Source organism: Polyodon spathula, chromosome 2 (assembly GCF_017654505.1).
Source record: "Polyodon spathula isolate WHYD16114869_AA chromosome 2, ASM1765450v1, whole genome shotgun sequence".
Taxonomy (NCBI): domain Eukaryota; kingdom Metazoa; phylum Chordata; class Actinopteri; order Acipenseriformes; family Polyodontidae; genus Polyodon; species Polyodon spathula.
This window is the reverse complement of record NC_054535.1, coordinates 103694785-103718551: the sequence shown is the minus strand read 5'-3', so window position 1 is coordinate 103718551 and position 23767 is coordinate 103694785. Positions and strand designations below refer to the sequence as shown.

Here is a 23767-nt window from a genome sequence, read left to right as displayed (position 1 = left end):
AGTCTAATACCAGTACCTTACCTGACTTAAAAACTAAATTTATAAATATGGAAATTTTTTAAAAATAAAGCCCAGAGGGTTGCATATCAGTCAGAGCTGAAGTAGTACAGGTACAGTATACTACATCTGAAGTAGTACAGGTACAGCATACTGCATTTGAAGTAGTACAGATACAGTATACTACATCTGAAGTAGTACAGGTACAGCATACTGCATCTGAAGTAGTACAGGTACAGCGTACTGCATCTGAAGAAGTACAGGTACATCATACTGCATCTGAAGTAGTACAGGTACAGTATACTGTATCTGAAGTAGTACAGGGACAGTATACTGTATCTGAGTAGTACAGGTACAGTATACAGTATCTGAGTAGTACAGGTACAGCATACTGCATCTGAAGTAGTACAGGTACAGTATACTGCATCTGAAGTAGTACAGGTACAGTATACTGTATCTGAGTAGTACAGGTACAGTATACTGTATCTGAAGTAGTACAGGGACAGTATACTGTATCTGAGTAGTACAGGTACAGTATACTGTATCTGAGTAGTACAGGTACAGTATACTGTATCTGAGTAGTACAGGGACAGTATACTGTATCTGAGTAGTACAGGTACAGTATACTGTATCTGAGTAGTACAGGTACAGTATACTGTATCTGAAGTAGCACAGGGACAGTATGCTGTATCTGTTAAGCCCACTAATATGTAAGTAGTGCTTTCAAAAGAAAAAGGCAGAACCCTGTCTTTGAAGGTTTTGTGTTTTAAATATGCACAATCCGGCACCTAAAAGAGAAATCTCCTGACGTTAGACGTTAGACAAGCCTGTGTCTGTTGCAACTCTTTCACTGTCCAGCCCGAAAGATAAAATAAAAAACAAACCCACGAGAGAGCTTACTGCCTTTATCCTCCAGCAGGTATTTAAAGCAATTCAATATGGTGTATGCACCAGCAAAGGTCCTCTGGAAAACTGGTTCTGAAACTGAAATCACACCCTCACCACGTTTGATACCCACGACACCTTTAGAATTGAGCATGCAACAAAAGCAGAATAACGAATCATAACATAATTTATATATTTTGACATTATATTTTAGAATCAAGTTTACCCAATGTGTGTGACAGGTCACTTTATGCATACAATAATGCCATGTTTAGCTATTTACATTTGAAATGTTCTTTACTTAATGAGTATAATTCTGGATATAATTACATAGTATTTGAAGAAGAAAAAAAAAAACCCTTGTGCACAGAGGCTCAAAGAGAAGACAACTTTTCACAGAGCATTTCAATCGCTGTAGAAGAAGGCTTCTACATTAATTACGTTGTCTAGCTGCTTGACTAATTAAATATATTGAGAGTTCTAAGAAGAAGAAAATAAAAAGATCTGAAAGAAATGCTGACAGGAGCACATCAGTGAAATCTGAAATCAGCAGCTCACTTTTATAAGAAATGCTGACAGGAGCACATCAGTGAAATCTGAAATCAGCAGCTCACTCTTATAAGAAATGCTGACAGGAGGATATCAGTGAAATCTGAAATCAGCAGCTCACTCTTATAAGAAATGCTGACAGGAGCACATCAGTGAAATCTGAAATCAGCATCTCACTTTTATAATAAATGCTGACAGGAGGATATCAGTGAAATCTGAAATCAGCAGCTCACTCTTATAAGAAATGCTGACAGGAGGATATCAGTGAAATCTGAAATCAGCAGCTCACTCTTATAAGAAATGCTGACAGGAGCACATCAGTGAAATCTGAAATCAGCAGCTCACTCTTATAAGAAATGCTGACAGGAGCACATCAGTGAAATCTGAAATCAGCAGCTCACTCTTATAAGAAATGCTGATAGGAGCACATCAGTGAAATCTGAAATCAGCAGCTCACTCTTATAAAAAATGCTGACAGGAGCACATCAGTGAAATCTGAACTCAGTAGCTCACCCTTATAAGAAATGCTGACAGGAGCACATCAGTGAAATCTAAAATCAGCAGCTCACCCTTATAAGGAATTACTATATATTTTTGTGGATAATAAATGTAACCTAGTCAAAAGACACTTGAACATTATAATACTGCTTGAGTCTACATTTACAAATATCTACTTCTTTAAAAAAGACTGCATTTTTTATGAGTATGGGTAGATAATGTAATTGTTGTACTCAAGCTGAGTTTAATAATTGCTTATTTTTTACCTTCCTGTGAAGACACTTCTGTTGTCAGACTGTTCTATGAAATCAGGTCCCTGGCTAATGTTGCTCTTGATACATAAATACTATGTTTATTTGGCACATTTTAAGTTATCCAATGTCAATGTATGTAGAACAAATAAATGCACATTTAAAACATAGCAATATATATTAAAATAATTGAGAGTCAACACTCTGCAAATGTATCATTTTGAAGTCACAATACACAATCTCTGCATGCAATTCTATTGTTATGAAAATGAACCACGAATAACTAATCTGGTTCTATGTAGTGTCTATTTGCGTTAATAGATGACATTTCATCCTCCCAAAGAAGGATTACAGTAGACGCGTAGCTCATTTTATACTATTACTGTTTTTCAGACACCCTTAAAAAGCATTCGAACAAAGTATCCGACTGTTTTAGTAAAGGATGCCAAGAGCAGAATATATACATGATAATAATGGCGAGAAGTATGCATGCAAATCTTCTACTTGGTATGCATGACTGGCAAATGTGCTAATTAAATAATTGGTATTCAAGGCTGTGCCTATTCCTTGTTTAGTGACACATAAACCCAGCGATGTGTGCCAGCAGACATTTTAAGTCTATCCTTTCATTCATCACAGCCATAGTCATGAAATGGTGGCACTATGATCAGAATGCTACTTCTGTAAGCAAAACATTGCAGTTCGAGTCATGTTGCAGTACCAGTCTAGTTTTCTAATGAATTTTTAATTTCTTCTTTATAATAAGGATGTCAGGAGTTACCGCTGATCTATACAAAATATATGCAGGAGTCATTTCCCCTTCACATTTGCATAAAATGGCAAAATGCTAATGCAACAAATGGGGCTTACTGTACATGCTACAATAAATATACCCTTGCAAATTTTCTGCCATTCATCTCTTGTTCATCATTTAATTGCTTGCTAAGGTGCGGCTTTGGAAAACAATAAGGTCATGAAATAGTGTGCTTTGTTAAATAAAATAATTCAATAATTGTATTCACAACATATATATTTAATTATATGTCACGATTTTAAATCTTGTTTCATTTGGTTTTTGTATTGAGCTTTAAAATGCACTTCTAATGCAGCATAAAACTATTCAATTTATGTCTGTGGTGATTTATTCTAAATATTCAGCCTTATGGGAATTATACTCAAGCATTTACATGTCACTTTGCATGCATAATAAAAGGTTATTGGTCATTTTACCACAATAATATTGTGCTTGGTTTACATATTCAAATCTTACAATTTAAACATTTTAATGATGTACAAACATACATCTGTCATTATAAATAGTTTTCTTAGTGAGAAAAATACATATTCTGACTTTATTTCTTAAATCATATATCACAGCATGTAATAATATGCAATAAAAATGTAGCTAAAACACTTACAGATTTGTAAGTAAAAATAGCCTTATTTTTGTTTCTTTCTTAATATATTTATTACAGATAGCTAAAAGAATTAACCAAAACAATGCAGGATTTTAAACAATTACTTTACACAGCATATGAAAAATTAAGGCCAAATATAAAAGGTCTGTCCCTACAGTTATTTTGAATTTGCCTTAATTAATAATTAAGTAATCTGGGCTATATTATTTAGATGTATTTGTTTTAAGAATTTGAGGGATATTTCAAATGCAATTAGTAATTTATTTATTCTGTAAAGATAATTTACAGAATCAACATTCAGCGGACTGCACTGATATCAAAAAGACACCTGTTTAAATTGGTAATTCATTAGGGGCTTAAATATACTGCTAATGCACTAAATGTGTACCAAGGATTTGACTTATATTTCATGCACTTCCGTTCAGAGTTGCTTTCAACAAATTATTTCAAATCTGCACGTAAAATGAGAAGGTTCACTCCAGAAACTAAATATGGTTAAACTCCACATATCTTATTTTAAAGCACTTTATTATTAAATTAACGTCATGTTTTAAACATCAGAATTTATTAGGCTGCGCATTATTTAATTGTTGAGTCATAGTATTTATGTGTAGCATTACAGACATAGCGAATAGGTGTGCCAATCTAATTTTTCAGATTTGTAGATTTCCTTTTTTATTTTTACACAGATTCAGTCATTTGTAAACACACCTCTTCGGCGTCTTGAAAAATAACTGAATGCAGTAAATGGATCAACATCATATTGAAAAATATAGACCCAATAATAAAAAGGTTGCAACACCGTGCTACATTTCCCTCTTGGAAACACTGCAAGAGGGTGTCAGCAGTTATTGAAATATGCTACTAATCAAGGTGTTTAGCCTTAAAGAGTAATCAATCAAACACTACTGTTAGTTTCTGTATGATTGGGAAAAGTAACATTTCATTTTACAGCAACAAATGAAAACACCATTTTTCTCTGCTTGTTGGTTTTGCAAGTGCTCCTGCACTGTGAGTGTCAGCTGTATTTATTTCTACTAAGCAGGGCTGAGCTAGAAAGGAAACTACAGTAACACCCCACAAATATAACTAATACAGTGGCTGAATACTAAGTGGGCCTGTATTATTCAATGATTGTGCATGGGCTGTTTCTATAGCAGCAATCTCACTTGGTTAAACTATAAAGGTTCTGTGCTGTACAGCACATTAAAATGTGTGAACCGTACATGTATGTAAAGAGTAATTAGTTCCCACTTCAAAATAGCTGTATTTAAAAAAAAAATAATACTATATTTTATAGCTTAAATAGACAGTGCAAACTGCAAAAGGAAGGGTGTACCATACAAGTGAAATATACTATGAATAATATATGGTTATTTCCAAATTAAAACAATTATTTACCAACAGTTACCAACATTATTTACCAACAGTCATGACTTTGTAAAGCCCATAAACAACAGAGTATTTTAGTTACAGTGTATATAGAAACAGTGGGAAGGATGGGAATCTGAAATGTTCTGCAGTATGTTCAATCATTTTAAGTTAATTTATCAGCTAAATAAAATGGTAAAATAATGTTTAATGCATCTCTCTAGTTGATATTATTTTTAATCAGTACACAACACAAATTAAAATAACTACCTTGTTATCATGACGGTTGAAAGGCACGATGCATGTAAAATGTTTTATAATCTTAAAATATTTGAACAGCTAAATTGTTAAGAGTAGACCTACTGTAACACATTGCTTTCTACAAATGTCCTGACAAACGCACTCTACATGGGGGGATTTCCATGAGAGCTTTTTCACATGTGAAATGGCGATGCGCGAGCACATTTGGGAGAACAGCTCAAGAGGATCAGGTTGGAGGCCGCAGAGAGGGACAGGGTAAATCTAATTTACTAGAGAGCATGACGTAGGGAAATCCAAGCCCACTTTCACAGGAAAACGTGCAATTCACGTGAAAATGTTAATGAGCTCTTTCTGTGTCTTTAACATCGCCGGTTTCAGCCATGGTGATCTGCAATAGCTGGGGTGGACAGTTTCATTATATACCTCCAGGTTCATTATTTTCTTTTTTCTTTAATTAATAAGTCGTGTGATAATTTAGTTGAAATATTATTCAGCACTAGCGACATGCCATCCCACCAATGGACATTTGAAAAACAATTTGGGCAAGAGCAGTAACACACATTATTAAACAACCAGGCATGAGGCATTTACAATCGCAGCTTTATTACATGAGCTTAACACTGTGCTTTAACCAGTTTCACTCAAACAAGATGTCACTCACAACCATGGATTTCCAGGTGAGATCCTCTCTTGTACCTGTTCTATGTGCACGGAAACCACATTTTCCCGAGCTGTCTGCAAATCAACCTCCTCCTTTCCCCTTCGTTTGCATGACGTCAGGTGAGAAGAGGGTCTTCTCGTGTGAAATAAACTGAGCCAATGGAAACCCTTAATGTATAGGGCCATTGTTCATTTGGCTCGAGCACAATGTCTCGAGTAAAATTACAACACAAATGGAAACTCCCCCAGTGTCTTATTTTAAGCGCAGCACACAGACCTGGACCAGAGCTTTACTATATGGAGCCATTGTGCCATCACAATTTGGATTTCATCCAAGCCACAGAGAGTCAAGAGGGAATGAAATGGTTTACCAAGCCATGTTTTTGCTGTCATTTAGTGCTGACAAGCCAAAGTTCTGGGAACAACTCGGAACCTGGATGAGAATTAATACACTGAATAGCCACCTCTTGTGCATATGTGTTCTTAAATTAGTATGTTCTTAAAACTGTCTTCATCTATGCATCATGTATGTACTGCACTACGATCCCATGATTTTCAAACAGAACAATTATGACACTATTAAATGGATTGCAGTCTACTACAGCAATCACAAAAAAAATCAAAAAAACAAAGTTACAAATTAACCTTTCATGCTTTCGCAGCGACAAAGTCTGCGATTATAGTTGAATAATCCTGTTTTTGACAAAATGTGGTGCATGATTGATATCTGCTCTAGTCCAGTCCATATATATATATATTATATATATTATATATATATATATATATATATATATATATATATATATATATATATATATATATATATATATATATTATTATTATTATTATTATTATTATTATTATTATTATTAATTTCATGTTCAGGCAAGAAAAGCTTCTCTCCAATGACACTGCAGTGACAGGCACAGCCAAAAACAGACGCAAGTCAGTTATACTGAGGTTAGTATACAGGTCCAGCAAATTTCCCTTGTAGATGGAGTCGGGCATCTCAAGAGGCGAGGATGATACATTGGCTGGAAACGCATTTATTTTAATTTGTTTCCATGTTCGTTCAAACATGCAACCCTACCCATGTGAGACACCTATACATGTATCCCCTCAAGTTTGCAGCGCTGATGGTATGCGCAAGCAAGCTTTGTTTTCAGTGTCAAAATTAGTTCATGTTTAAATGTCTTACCATTTTTAGCTTAAATAGTGGGTGACATGATTACACGGCATATACTGACAAAAGGTTACACGGCTTTAAACCCCAAACATGTTGTTTATTCTCTTTATGGCTTGTGGCGTACAGTTAAAATAACAGTAAGTAATTTATTCTGTTGCAGACAAGGTGAATATAAGTTGTTGTTTTTTTGGTTTGTTTGTTTTTTAATAGTAAAAGAGGCACAGGGCCCCATGCAATTGCATGGGCTGCATGTTCATAAAACCACCACTGCTTAAAAGGTCTCAGAATAGAACTCATTCTGCAAATAAAAACAATACCCTGCTGCAAAAATAAGAACATGGTGAATGTAACTCAACAGATTAGATTGCTTTACATGTGGATTAATTAAAAAACACTAACTACATATCAGTTAAACATACTCTGCTATGTGCATATAAAAACGTCATGAGCACCATTCTGGATTTCAATAAGTGGCTATGATATACAGTAATAACTATGAGCTATTTCTCAATTTGATTTAAACAATCACGACTACACAGGGGTGAACCAGTGGTGCTGTTGCCAATTCAATACAGTCCTTGGAATCAAAAGAGTAATGACATCACCATAAGCAGTGCTCAGCATGGCATCTTTTTAATCCTCTCTGAAACTTACAACAACTTTAAATGTCCATGCATGATGTTATTAAATGGCTTTGCATTGATTTTAAGGTTGATTTACTGTCTTGATATAATTTGCTACATTGTAATGTTGCCAACTGGTTGCTATTTAAAAAACAAAACAAAAATTAACTATGTTTCGACCAACCTGAATCATGTTTGAGAAGATAATGAAAATTATCTTCCACCCACCAACCCCTTTACTGTAAACAATTTTCAAATACTTGCTAATAAAAAAAAAATGCTTTAGAATATACTTTACTTTCAAGTACTGACGGGGGTTGGAGGGGGAGTGATCGGATGAAATTTGTTATTTTTAAGGGAGACTACTACCCACCAGACGCCATGCGACAAGCAAAACTGTTCAGCGATGTGACAAAATTAATAAAACCTATACTTTTAAAAATAATCTTTCCCACACCAGGGCGACACTGGAGCGACACGAAACAAACAGCATTGAATCCTATTGTGCAATCAGAGAACACCTGCAATGCACGTGATCCAGTAGGGTGAAGCAGTATCCAAAAAGAGGAAAAAAATAGAAGTTTCGTAGATCTGAGTTTTCAAATTGGTTGCATTGCCTCTGTGTCGCTTCAGGTGTCGATTTAGCAAAGGGGTGAATAGCTAATAACAGAAATAGGAATTCAGAAAGAAGGCATCCACTTAGTAGAAAATAACAATTTATTGATTGCAAAAGATATGCTTGATGGGCGCACGAAGAATTGGCAAACAGTTATGCCCAACATGAACATGATAACCGACAGACACAGAATACATTGACATTATAATTTGGCCCATGGCCTTATCTATTGGAGCTCCATAGCCGCCCCTATGCTGGCCTAGCTAAGATGAATGCAATACAGCAATTAAGAATGACTCGGCCAGCAGGCAGGACAAGTGAAACTTAAGGCCACCTTCCCCCTAGACAAGGCACACTGCAGGGTGGTGGCAGGGAAGGAGGAGGACCAAACAAAGAAACGACAAGGTTTTGTGGGCAAAGAAACCTGTTTAACTGGTTAAACTGGTAATGTGTGAGATTGATGGGTGGAGTCTCCTTTCAGAAAGACAAGAAGTTTCCAATTATTTATAATATATATATATATATATATATATATATATATATATATATATATATATATATATATATATATATACACATATATATAATTGTAAGTTTGATAAAATAATTTAATATGTAAAGCAGCTAACCTGCAGGCGCTGCCGTCGCGTTATTGATGCTGTCATGCGCCCCTCGTGCTCACCTCCTGTTACCGCAGAAACGGCAATCAGAGATGCAGCTCAGTGCGCGTTACAGAGGCCTGTGAGGTAGGCCTGCAAATACACATCAAGTGGTGCTTGGTTACCATAACTGCAGTCATCTTGAATATCTTTGGGCACACCAACAGGTCAGGGATAATTACACACCTATAATACTTCTACAGAAGCTATGAGGCCTGTGCACACATATAAATTAGAGTTACATAATAATAATAATAATAATAATAATAATAATAATAATAATAATAAAATTCAACTGCTTAAATCGTCTCAGAATGGTTCCAACTAAATGCTGTTATTATATTTCCATTATATTTCTTATATGCACACTACGGCTCTTTCTACAAGTGTGACATGCTGGGAGCGAGAAGGAAATAACAACATTAAAGGAGCATTCTAGAAAACAGGTCCCTCTCTGTATCCTTCAGTGTCCCCACTGGCTCCGACATGAGGCAAATACTGTCTGTCAAATGCATCCCTCAAAACTGCCGGGCTCATTTCATTTATTGTAATCCATCCCTCTACTGATGTGATAGCTGACCAGCAGGAATGAAGTGTCAGCACACTGCCCTGTTCTAAAGAGTATGGCTGCCTGCCCCATGCACTGGGGTTATGTAACCAGCCTAATAAAATGCATCTTGATAATCATCATTAACAGGCAAACCGGATTAACAGCGTTGGATCACGTCCAATACAATGATCTTGTTATTTTATTTTATGTTTTTACAATCTTGCAAAGTTACTGCCAAATAACATACCCAAACACATTTACTTTGGTTTTAATGCACCATACACACGCCATGGGATTAGACAGGGAACTGCATTCTATGAGTACTGCCCCAGTGCAAACACTACAGATGCGGCAGAACTGAATTTTGGTCTTTCAGTCAACATGATAGTGTATTACTCTCTTGTCAAATGATGTTATTCATATGGAATGTGCCATATGTCAGACACTACTTGTTTTCTGAAACAATTCCCAATAATAGCAAACCCTTGTCCAATATTTTAAATGAGAAGGCTGTATTGGTAATTTCAAGGTGTCTTATTTCATACAACAGTTACCGTCGCATGAACAAAGTTAAGAAACTTTTCCTCTCGACACTCAGTTTAAACCCAAAACTCCAAGGTCACCCAGAGAAGCCACTGTATCTTCCAGCAGACACTGGGTATAAATTCCTCTTGACTTTATCGAGACTTTGTATACATACAAAATCTACATACCCATAACAAAACAACTGCAATTCTGACTATAACACATTTTGTAAATGACTCTTCATTTCATTAAAGCTGCACAAGATTCAACCCACTGTGCAAGTACCAATAAAGAGAAGACCGCAATGATAACCACAATACCTCCTTGACCAATCATTTTAAATATCAAGCTATATGGTCTATTCAAATAATGCCCATATCCATGCACTACATCATTGTAAAAACATGTTTGAAATGCTTTGTTGCCAGCAATGGTTGCATCATTGTTGCCTCACAGACAGACACTTATAAATAAAGATACTTACTCTTGCAGTTAGATAAGGAGAGCTTCAGACAGCACACTAGCACAAAGCACACTCTGTCAAAAAAAAACTATGTCAAAAATGTAGTCTCCTATTTTATTTTTATTTTTTTTTGGAATGCTAATAATACATAGCTTCAGTGTTAGCTCAACTAAACAGCCAACTAGTAAATACTGTTGAACTCTCCATGTTTCTCTGCATATTTATATGCTTTAGTGAATACTTTCTAATGTATACTTTGATTAACGATACAACACTGAAACTTTTGTATACTTTTAAACCATATTAATATCATAACATACACACGTGTGTGTGTGTGTGCGTGTGTGTGTGCGTGTGTGTGCGTTACAAGTTTGTAAAGAAACTAAACCAGTTTAGTGTATTGCATTGTATTGTGGGAACCACTATATATATATATATATATATAGAATTCAAAATAAATCTAAAAAAAAAAAAAGAACTACAGCCAACAATAAATAATAAAAGATTAATAAAAGCTCTCTCTTTTTTGTTAGCCCTTGCAATAATGTTTTTCAGTACTGTGGGAAATATAATGATTGAGATTTGGTCAGTTATATGCAGACTTCAAGTTTTTCTTTACACTATGCTGACATTTAGTACAGCCCCAGTTGTGAAAACAATAACACCATTCATAGCGCTAGACGTAGATTTCAATCGACTTAAGCAGGCACAATGAAACTTGGTCATTCACTGGTTACCCATATTGTGTTCTCAAATTTTCTCTCAGCAAAAGTATAATGACTCTGTATTGTATGGCTACCTAGACAAGAGCTCAGAACAAGAGACACTGGTTTTGTCTGACGGTGTGAGAAAGTCGGGAAGAGATCTTTTCATCCAGATGGTGTTAAATTCTGCTGTTTTTTAACATTGGCCTTGCATAGCAATCTGCTGCTGCCTTGTTACAAAAGAAGGGACTTTGGTCCACACTGCTTAGCATGCATACTCACGCAACATATAAACTTCACTGGGACCTTTTTGTTAGAGCTGTGGCATATTTGTCTTCTGATGGCAATTAATGTGACCTGTTTACTGCAACGTGCTTTTAATTAGGGTTTAATTAATTTGGCGCAACCCAAAACTTTTTTCTAAGAACTACAGTAAGTATATTGTATATAAAACAATTGCTACATACTGTATGTGTATATAAACCCTTATGTTAGTTGATAATAGTAGGCCTGTGTGTTACATTGTAGTCTCTCTTTGATCATTTTTTATTTTTCCATAAGTCACATCATAAAATTAATTAAGTACTAAAGTGCTGGAGCTTTACAGGACAACAATAATGGACAGAGTAGAAAGTAATTCAAGGTGAGTCTGTAAATAGTTGTAAAATAAACAATCAGCTAATTTGACTTTACAGAGTGGCTGTCATTAGACAATGGGCTCCCTGCCGTTTGGGAATCTAACATCTTATTGCTTTAATTGAACCTGCTTGAAAACAGAAGAGGAAAAGCCACTCACACTTTGTAATGTAAATGTTGATTGTGCCAAACAATAGGCCCTAGTTAAATAGCAGCCAGTGCTTTTACAACTGGGATAGGACACTGAACGGGAGGCCTAACAGCCACTTTACAATCCAAAGGTTGTTTGTTCCAAACACTGTCCCTAACGCAAACAAACACGCGTCTTCACAGTGCAGTGCAGTAGTAAAACTTTGGCACGTGGACTCCTGTCAACACACACAAGTCCAAGTGCGCTTTCACTGCAGATAAACATCTCAGTGCCGAAGCTGTATTATTACATGTTTTTAATTGCCCCTACTGAGGCCATCAGCTTCACATTCCTCAATTCTTCAATTCCTTATTTCTTTTTTTATTATTGTTCATTTTAAGAGGGCACAATATGCCTTTTATTTAATTTAAAATACTGAGTACGGGCTTATAGGTTATACGTTTTGATTCGTTTGTTCTGAAGGTTTAGTCGACTATGTTAACCAATATTAAACGAGGGTGGTCAATTCAGATACCAAATGAATCCCTCAGAATAGGCTACAGTAAGACAAAAAGATCGCATTGATTATAGAAAACGATCTCACATAGGTTCAACAACGTGAAGTCTGCTTCCAAGTTAAACGTAGTAAAAGCAATGAACATGTGCCAGTATAGGCTTACTATTCAGGTATATAGCCTGTGTTATTTTATTTTACTTATTTATGTATTTATTTTTAATTAACAGCAAGGATGCTGTATAAACAACAGTGTCAATAAAAGGCAAAAGTTACAATAAATGTATCCTAGTTAAAAAAAGTAACAAAATATTTTTAAAAATAACATATTTCTCTCAATAAGAGTAACTACATAATTTAATAAAAATATTAACTATACCCATGTATCAATCACTAACGTAATAATAATAATAATAATAATAATAATAATAATAATAATAATAATAATAATAATAATAATAATAATAATACACGTATTTAGCTTAAACACTAGCCAGGCAGTTAACCTAAATTCCCATCTCAAAACTGCCTCAAGTCCTGTTTTGAAACCCACTGATGGCGTGCAATTCCTCCACCTTAAATGATGCAGATGAGTCTGGTGCACTTGATTTTTTTACATGACCCATGCCATCCCCACCCCCCTCTATGACAGGGCTGTCTATCATATGCAGCCCGGGCATGGCTTTGCCACTCGCCCCGAGCGTGGGAATGGGAGCGTCCAGCCGTTCACATCTAAGTTTAACAGAATCAATTAAGCAAGGCAGACACAACTCCCCACCCCTTTCCGTTTTTGTCACGTCTATATACGTCCTAATTATTTCAGTTTGGGATGCCAGTGCCGTTTCCTGGATGGAGTTGATCATGCTTAAACAAAATAATAAAATAAAAAGAGGCGCGCACGTGGGTTGCCGATTAAATGTCACATTCATTTCCAATGCGAGGCGCAGAGTGAGATACAGAGCACTGACAAGGGGAGGCGATCTCGTCTCCATCACGTCTTTCTGCTCCACTAGATTCCTCAAGGAAACCCACTTGGAAGAAGGAAGCATCTGTTCTTGAATTTTGAATAGAAGGGGGAAAAAATTAGCCATTACCCTTTTTTTTTTTTTTTTAGCTGAACTTGCTTTGAGTTCTCTGTTCATCAGAGTTCTGGAAAGTCAGGACGCATACCCGAAAAAGAAAGTTTTGAAAAGACACGTGACTTGAAATCTTTTTGGTTTTTAATATATACAGATGACCTTAGCCTTTACCCTTAGTCCTTTACAGTACGACAACTGACGTTTGTTTTAATTTATATTGTACCCCCCCCCCCCCCCCCCCCCCCCCCCCACCACACAAACACTTGGTTACAATTGCAAAAACAACCAGGGCATTAATACCGTAATTAATGTTACAATGGAATCCCACCATGTGAAAATTTAAATGTTGTCTTTATGTAAATTATCTAATAGATTAATAGTTCTGTCGACAAAATAACTTCTTTAAAAAAAAAAAAATTAAGCGGTTTGCCAGAGGAAAAAAACAGTGCAAAGACAAACCTTATTTTCTTTTTTATGATTCTTTCTTTCTCGTTCGTGTCTCTTTAACGTTGTCCAAAGGGTCCACGACGATCCTGGAAGCAGTTTTTACTTTCGGTTATCTAGCTTTATGAAAACCAATACACTCATACAGCTAGATAACCAAAGATAATAACCCACTTCCCATCCTTTACAGTATTCCACGCAAATGTCCTGTTTTAATTGTGCCGAAAGAAACGTGTGATTTTCAGATGTTTCCAGCTTGCTCCCTGCCTTGTCCTTATTCTTCATTCAAGTTATTAAAGCCCAACATTCTAATTTAAAATATCCTGTAGCTTGTCCCCCCTTCCAAAAGGGACCGGTGTTGTTAAAAGTTTATCCCCAAACTTTTCTTTTTTTCTCTATCTCTCAGCTGATTTCAACAAGCGGTATAGCCAACCCTCCATGTGATTAAACAAAGAAACCCTTATTGCAGATTACAACTGAAACGCTGGAAAGAGTAGGTGCATCCATTCTTTTCACAGGCCTCTATTTGCATTGTAAATGGATTCATTCTCACAAAAGGATCCTTTGCCTTAGTATGAAGACGTTAAGGCATCAGCAATATCCGACGTAGCCTGCACAGTGCCAATGAGAAATAAAAATCCCGGTTTCAAAAGAAAGTGCCATACAACGATCAAGATTTTATCGCGATCGCTTCTGATTATGCACATAAGATCTCTTTGTCAAATGGTGGCAGCTTGATTGCATGTAGCAAGCGTGTGTTTTTGGGGAAGAGTCTTGGTCTCGCCGAGCTGGGAGCAGGGGAGACGAAGATGCGGTCCTGCTAGCTTGCTGCTGCCAACGGTCTGAAAGAAGGAGAAAAGGGCCATCATTGACAGGGAAGGGGGGGGGGGGGGGGGGCCAAACAGTGCCAACCCGACAAAGTCAAAGGTCAGGGACCGCGGGAGACTAAAGTAATGATGATGTCATGAACAATCTACACACACGTTTATTGATATGCATAGGTGGTCAGCAACCTGCTCGCGCAATCAAGCAACAAAACAACACAGGAATACATTCATTATTTTTCTGCGAACACATTCTTTACAAGATTCAGGAAGAACAAAAATAAAGCACCCGCGGCCTAAAACATCCCCGCCTGCTGCTACTAATGAAGATCGCTCTAATATCCAAAGACTGGAAGGAATCTCTCAGAAGACCGATGAAGACACCGTTTCGGAGCTGGGTAACGTCTCTTGCATTTCTGGTCTAGCAGCCTGTGAACAGCACTTTGCTGTTGCGAACAGGGCCTTGCTAACCGGATCGTGGCATCAGGGCTATGTAACGCAGCGAGTCTATGTGTAATTACAGTGACAGTTTGTTCTGGTGTTGTGCATTATTAATGCTTCACATTAGTCGTATTGCGTATCTTCTCTACCATGATTTACGGGTACCCGAGACATTTCTGTCGCGTATACAGCATCTCTTGTTTAAGATTTCCAGAATACATCTCACTCTACAAGGATACGCTTTATATTTGAAGGTATGTTTTGTTTAAACAATACTGTCACTGCACCCATACCACTTTTAACGATTCTCACGTATTTATACTCGATGTCCATATTTGTTTTAATATTATTATTTTACCAACTGCGTATCACATAGACCAACCGCGACGAAGGCACACACAGCAGATTGCAACACAGATTGTAAAATCATCTTTTGTTTGCAAAATAAACAATACAAATGGAAGCAGTGCAGATTACCACTGCACATATAACAACCCACTGCCTAGTATATCAAAAGAAACAAATGCACTGTATTCCTTATTTAATACAAGCGGTGGAGCTGGTTACCACAAATTACAAGGGAGTACAGGTGCTCTGAAATGTAACCTAATAGCAGGCTGGTCAGACCATATCTCTGGGTCAAGTAAGAGAATGACCCAATAAGTCATCTGAACACTTTTCCAGTTATCTAAAATGTTGTGAAGAATAACTGGAAAATACAGCACACTATTTCAGTGTGATTCCATTCCATAACAGTCCTGCTGTTCCTTTCTAATTCCACAGTACAAACACCAGGTTTACATATAGAATTCGTAAATCCAACCCATGACTAAAAACGCCAGCATGTATTCTGTCAGGTCTAAGAAATGCAATTACCAGTAGCAGGTAAGACGCCATAATGCAAAGTTTTAAAGATCTGTAAATTAAATTTCAGAGACTGATCTAGTTCGTTTTTACACAAGGTCACTATTCAAAATATGATCCAGAACTTGTAATACCTAAAATCTCTTTTAACATAATAGTCAGTACTAATCAATATTTTGAAATGTAACAGGCAGATCAATTTATATATGTGTAGAATGTAAAAGCATTTCAGAAATGTATAAATAGTATATTTTTTTACTAAACAGTAACAAAAGAAATCGGCCGAAGTACAGATGGCTTTTTTTTTTTTTTTAAATACAGATGTAAGATTTAATCAGAAGGATACCAATGTAGGAATAAATATAACGTGGGCTGGCAGGTATAATATGTTACACACACACACACACACACACACACTGACAAATACACAATGGATATAAAAGGTCGATAGATATGAAAGTTTGTGCCAATATCATATAACACAGGGCAATCTTATCTACATTATCCAGTAAATACTATACAACAAGATGGATTTAGATTTGCATATCATAAGTATTCATAATTCACATTGAAGACAACATGAAGCTCAAGAACTAATGAATGAAAGTGTCATAAATTGTACTTGCACCAATTAAATATAAATTATATTTAAAAATATATATATTTCTCTTGACAGGTATTTACCACACTACCAAAAGCAAAGCATTTAAACATCTTTTCTGATTTACAACTGATTGAAATACTTGGGCATTATTACAATGTAGGTTTGTTTTTGTAGTAACATTTCAGGTTTCAAACTGAATTATTTAGAACATCTTGGATAAAGTATGTCTAAAGGTAATTTATTTATAAACCTTTTCAGTATAACCCCAAAGCCTGTTATATGTAATTTTTTTTTAAAAAAATTTGGTCTGTGTGCTTTGTCACAGAAAGCATCTTTCAGATAACATCACCTACGGTCTAAATTTGCCAAAGATGACTCAAGCAGTAGGCCTAATGACAGCCTGTCATGCAGTGAGCTGTCTTTTAGGCGCGCTGGATAGCTTTAATGGTAATAATTATTAAAGGATTGAAAGTACCAAAAATGACAATTACGTGTTGTTGTTCATTAGCCATATTAACAATCTGAAGCCTGCCAATCTCCTTATGCTATTCACATTACAAATATAGACAGAGGTAGGCCTATGTAATATAAAAACCTCTTCCCTGTAGATTTTTCTATATACCAGGCTTACATCGCCACTTTCTCCTCTCTTGTAAATTGCAGTTAAATATTTCAGAAATATAGTCGGACAGTAATGCAAAGCTGGTCATATGTGAAGGTTGAGTAGGACTGCTATGAATCCCATACAAGCTGCACTCCAAGATGCCAAACTACAGGTGCTCACTGTCCATTAAGTTTCTCATTTTGAAGAATTTTCACCATTTGTTTATAAAATAACGCAATTTATGTTGAAGCACGTAAATGCAGCTTCAGCACACTACCAAATTATTTCCATCTACTGCTGCTGTGTTAAAAGCCAGGGCAAAGCTTGATGACAAAGCATGCTGCCTATCTGTAATATACAAGTTTATATTCTCTGTTTCCTTAATTGTCAACAGAACTGAACGTGATTGATATTTTCAGGATATATCAATAGCTATAAGAAAAACACACACACACACACACACACACACACACACACACACACACACACACACACACACACAACCCCTTTATAACACCGATTCTACCACAGCCTGTCATTTCCACAAAAAATAACATTACACGTTGAAAGAAAAGAAAGAAAGAAAGAAAGAAAGAAAGAAAGAAAAAAGAAAGAAAGAAAGAAAGAAAGAAAGAAAGAAAGAATAGCTTTATCAGATGTACATTTAAAGGCATTGTCATAACCACTGGTTTGCCTTATTGTACAACCTTGGATTCTCCTGTCAGGCTGTAATTGGTGATGAGGATTGTTTCATCACAGGGCAATGCGCTGTATTGACTGTTCAGTTGAGTTTTTAACAATAAGCTTATGACCCCCCCCCCCAAAAAAAAAATAAAAAATAAAATAAAATAAAAAATAAATAAATAAATAGAATTAAATGTTGTATTTTTGTACTTTTTTTTTTGTTTGTTTTGGTTCTGTATTTACTGTGTGTACAGTAATTGGAGATTTTACAATTGAATAATAGTGTGAACAGTAATGACGATGTTGTCTACACAAATATGTCAACTTCTCAAATGTGTGAGCAACGCATGGTTTTATACATACAGGTGATCATGCAAATGGCAAATGGATGGTTGGGTTTTTACTGTATACCAGTATTTAGCTCAGAGTGAGCTGCATCATTCAAATGATAATAATTTCAAATAATTACCGCTTGCCATGTTGTATATGCTTCTGAAGATGATGGACTAATGTATACGATGTAAACACTATATATATAAATCAGTGCATGTGAAGTTTTTATATGATATGTAAACAACAAGGACGCATATGTGTTTCAGAAAATAAATGTACGGTGTTTATGCAACTGTTTTGCAGTAAGTGATTTAGTTCCAGTTAATTACAGAGAATGAACCACCTTGTTCAATCATATCACCATGACGTCATCTACAATATAACATGTGAGCACAATGCTCGGGTGGTACTTCTGCATAATTCATCTAGCTTTAAGAAGATACAGTGAATAATAAAATTACAGACAATACTCCAAACGACACTGCACGTTTAATTGCATGTGTATTGTTGACTACGAACAAAACTAACTAGCACGACTTGACTGAACAGAAATTGTCCTTCGCGTACTCTCCTCCTTCAGTGCTTCCTACAGTGATGGCTACAACGGACTTCTGATATATATATATATATATATATATATATATATATATATATATATATATATATATATAATATAGTATATACTGTATATATACACTTGGGCATTACTACAATGTAGATTAAGATATCCTCGATATAAACTGCCAAATACTTATTTGTATGTGTTTTCATGTAGTGTTCAAGCTGTAAATCCGTTGTCCTTTGTCCTCGGAAAGCAGCATTCCAGCAGTAGCCCATTCGATTTTCAAATGCTGCGCTATAATTGTAAATTAATTAATATAGACCTACTCATGAAACGTCTTAATCAAGACCATTTGCAACCAGCAGCTTGGTTCATTGCGCTGGTGTTGCGACTATACCTTTACAAGCACACTAGTCGGAAAGGACACGCGCGTGAATGTGGAGGCCAATCTTCGTAGCCATGAGACACGCACCATCTTGACCAAGTGTGCGTAGTCAACAGATTGAAACAGATAGAGGGGTTTTAGTTATCATAGTCGAATTAAGCAGCAGGTATGTCAACAAATGGATATAGACATTAATATTATTATTATTATTATTATTATTATTATTATTATTATTATTATTATTATTATTATTGAAGTCAATGAAAGAGGAATATACCAAACTATGTATTTTATACATAAAAAATATAATAAATAATAATAATAATAATAATAATATGACTGAGACTCGAAGATGTGATACACTGGCGGTGGCAACATTATCAGTTACCATAGCATCGTAATACAGCTTCGTTTGCATACGAGCCTTCCAGTAAAGTTAGCGCTGAAACAGAAATGCTTTCCAGCGGTAGTCAGCGATATTACTGCAGAGCAGAGATCTCCAGCCCTGGTCCATGCAGGAGAGCCCCAAAGCCTGCGTGTTTTCTAGGTGTCTTTAATCATCAATTGCTAAAGATCTAGAACATCTGTTAATCTTGAATAATTAAGACAATAATTTTATGCAGTTAAGTGACTGAGAGCTCGGTTGAAAGGAAGACCCCGTAGCTCTCCAGGACCAGCGTTGGAGACCCCTGCTGTATAGCAATACAAACCAGATATTAACACTGCCGTTCTTATTGCCCAAAGTGCTATACTTATTTGTTCCGAAAATAAACAAAATCTTTACAAGCACGTCCATGTAACACATTTCAACTTAATATCCTATTTTTTGCACTATGGTATTGTAGGAAGCCATGTATGTCTACATAGCTTTTTTTTTGGTTGTTTGTTTTTTTTTCTTTTTTGCCATACCAATCATGCCTTTCAAAAAAGAGAATTCATCAATAAATACATATAAATATATTAGTCCCATAAAATCACATTATAATTATTTAAAAAAGGTATAATCACAATGATTTGTTAAGTGATCAATGGCAGATATTGAAAATATTATTATTATTATTATTATTATTATTATTATTATTATTATTATTATTATTATTTATTATTATTATTATTATTATTTTTTACATTTAAGTTGAAAATCCCACATTAAACAGAATGTGCTTGTAGGATTCCATCGAGTGTACTTACATGATTATTCATGACTGTGAAAAGAAGTTTCGTCAAAAAAGTGCAGCAATTTTCCTTACAGTCCTTACACAGCGAAAAGAAAAAAACTCATCCAGCGATCAACCTTATAGACTCTCTTTCCTAAACCATCTCTCATCACCCGCTCATTTAAAATTGCCGCTTTTTCCAAACTCATTATACGTGCTTCAGTTGCTTTGAGTGGAACATATTCCATCCACATAGACGAGGAAAAAAACAACCTTCCATTTAACGTATTGTGCCTCCTTAACCGAAAGGAAAAGTGAACTGGTGTGAGAGTGTCTGTAAGTTTTTGGGGTTGGCCGAGGTCTGGCCCAGCCCTCTGTGGAGAAAGACGTGCTTTGAAAGTCAAGCAACTTCCCCAATTCTTTTGTTGCTGATGAACTGAAGACCCATTGTTCATCTATTGCATGGGCTTTTTTTTCCCAGCGCCAAGAATACGTTACTGGTTTCTAGTAATGAATTTGCATCTAGCTCCCTCTCAGACACCGTCTGACAGACGAAACAAATTAGAAATTTCTTAAAAGTAAGCAAAGAAAACGTTCTCCAGACAGCCCAATGAATTGGTTGTATTTGGAAGAGCGAGATAGAAGTGTTTTTTACAAAGATATTTGGACTGAGCATCTTTTTAAAGTTACTCGGTTATTCCTTTAGAAAACTTTTTGTAGGGTTAATAATAATTGTAGATTATCTCGTCCCGCGCTGTAGACTGAATCGCTATCCAGTGCTGAAGCTCCAATAAGCTATTTATTTATTTATTTATTTATTTATTTATTTATTTATTTGTGTATTTATTTATTTGTATTTATTTTGCTTAATTAGGACATCGTCAAGTTATTTGGAATAAAACAGTTTCTTTCAGTCTGACTGCCTAAAAGGTGGGTTGAAGGAATACTGTTTATACAACGCGCGGTCATCGTTTAAGGATCGTCGGATTTGGAATATTGAAAACCGACAGCATTACAGCTAGTTGAGCTGAGGATTTAAGCTGTCTTTGAAACAAACAAAAAAATATTTCTAAGATCCACGAATTCCTATCAAAACCAAACAATTTCTCTTTTTAAATTGTATTTATACATGTTACATTCCTTCTTCATTACAGAAAGTCTACACAAGATGTAGCTAGTGTTAACCCTACCTCTTATTTATCACAAGATTGCAATTCTTTCTGCATGTGTGTTTTTACACGACCGAAAACACATCACTTTTGAGTGACTCCTTTTTCGTAACGAATAGTAAAAGAGCATCAACACGTTTGCAATGCATTTTAACTACTGTTTTCTAAATAATACATGGCATATACTATAATATATCTTCACCTACTACCACCAAATTTAAGACATATGCACTGGAAGTATTTCGGTGAATTCTATGTAAAATGTACATGAGACATTTCAATGTCTAAAGATTCAAATTCTTTGCGAATTCCAGTATATTCTTAATTATGTGTCATACAAGTCCCCTTTTAAAATAACTTTTCCTTTGACAAAAATATATAGCAATGTTTACATTAAAATGCATAACGGTGCAAGGCAGTGCAAGAAGACAGCCAAAACAGAAAAGCAATCGAAACACCACGGTATGTTCTGAATAGGAAACGTGATAGGCAGTTAAGATGGCACATCACGTTTTCTTACAATTAATATAGATGGTCTTTGTTATTCGTTTTCTATTGTTCTCTTTTTTCTTTGTTTTAGTCTATTGGCTTGGCTTTCCCTTCATTTCCTCCAAGAATGTTGTCATTTACAACTTTTCTTCCGATATAACTAAATATTTGAAGCCAAACGGTCTCTTTGAATGGGAAGGTTGATCAGAGCCGTGCTTTCAGCAGCAAGCACCGCCGGCCTATCTGTCTGCTTCTCTCAGCTTCACGCTCAGGTTTAACAGCGAGGTCACGTCCAGTGACGTCGTCGGCATACCTACTACGTCCAGCGATATTTAAATACATCAAGGAAATTAGCGCAGCAAAATATGCAAATCCTGCTTGCATAGTCTCTGTTCCAGCAAACGGACTAATTTCCCCCATCAAGTTTATTCTTTTTTTGACATTTCAAGAAAAAAAAAATCAAATGTCTGCGTTTTTGAAGCTCTTTCTGTTTCATGGTTATGTGTCCACCGGTGCCAGGATCTGTAATGAAGAAGAAGCACGGATTGGTGCTGAAGAAATCCCCCATGAATAATTGGGTGTTTGCTGCGCCATACTCTTACCCCTGCTGCTGCTGGGTCCAGCCTGTGTATTATTTGTAATATTGATGCATATGTAAAGGTATATTTACATTTATTTATTTACTAGATGTTTTTTTTTTTTTTTTCTTAATCATTTATGTTTTTGGTATTATTTCACATATATAAATATTACAAAATCTGTAAGTGTAATAAAAAAAAAAAAAAAAGATTTAGCTTTTTTTTTTTTTTTTTTTTTTTTTTTGCACTAGTATATAAATGAAAGCGCGGTTGAAATGGTCCAAATAGCTTGTCCCTAATTTGTTTTACGAACGTGCGTGTTTTTACGTTTTCAGACAGCTGCAAACCTGCAAGGGATACAAAGGAACTCCTGAACAAGCGAAGAACACAAACGATGCATTCTATTCATCTAGTATTGATACAATGTTCAATAAGAAGGGTATTTACCATTACGCATATTATAACGATTGGTGAGATACTTTAAGACTGCGTTATAACATATCAAATAACTAATTTTATCCTGCCCATTATAGAGTTGTTGTTTGACGTTTATCTCTCTGTGACGCCAAGTTAAGAGTGTGTTATAATTTGACGTTTTATCTCTATGACGGATAAATATATATATATATATAGTATATATATATATATATATATATATATATATATATATATATATATATATAATATATACATATATGACCCTGAAAACCTTTATTATTCCTGACCTTTGCGAAATAATAAAAAACTGAATGATACTGCGTATTATTTTTTTTCAAATTGTGTCATGAGTGTAAAAGCTATTTTTATACGCACAGCCTGTAAATTTATCCACGAAAAGGTGATTTAGCTTTTGTGGATTCTCTGCCTTCTAATGTTTATGCAGACTAAGCGTTGTAAGAGTGCTCATATGGATGTCTTCGCACGAATACTTAGCAAGGCGGGTCGGACGGCCACAGTAATTAAAGCAGTGTATTATTTCGTCAATAATGAATTTGGACGTTTAATTCTCTGCCTTCGATTTACAATTAGTTTGTCTTGCCAAACACACACACAC

At 35.5% G+C, this 23767-nt stretch overlaps 1 long non-coding RNA gene across 1 annotated transcript in view; it reads right to left on the bottom strand.

The window, feature by feature from the left end:
• Positions 1 to 21107, bottom strand: part of LOC121306161 — a 57357-nt gene extending 36250 nt beyond the window's left edge. Inside the window, exon 1 of the long non-coding RNA XR_005948163.1 lies at positions 20512 to 21107. This is a non-coding gene — a long non-coding RNA (uncharacterized LOC121306161). The remainder of the gene's footprint in view (positions 1 to 20511) is intronic.
• Between the last annotated feature and the right edge of the window lie 2660 nt (positions 21108 to 23767).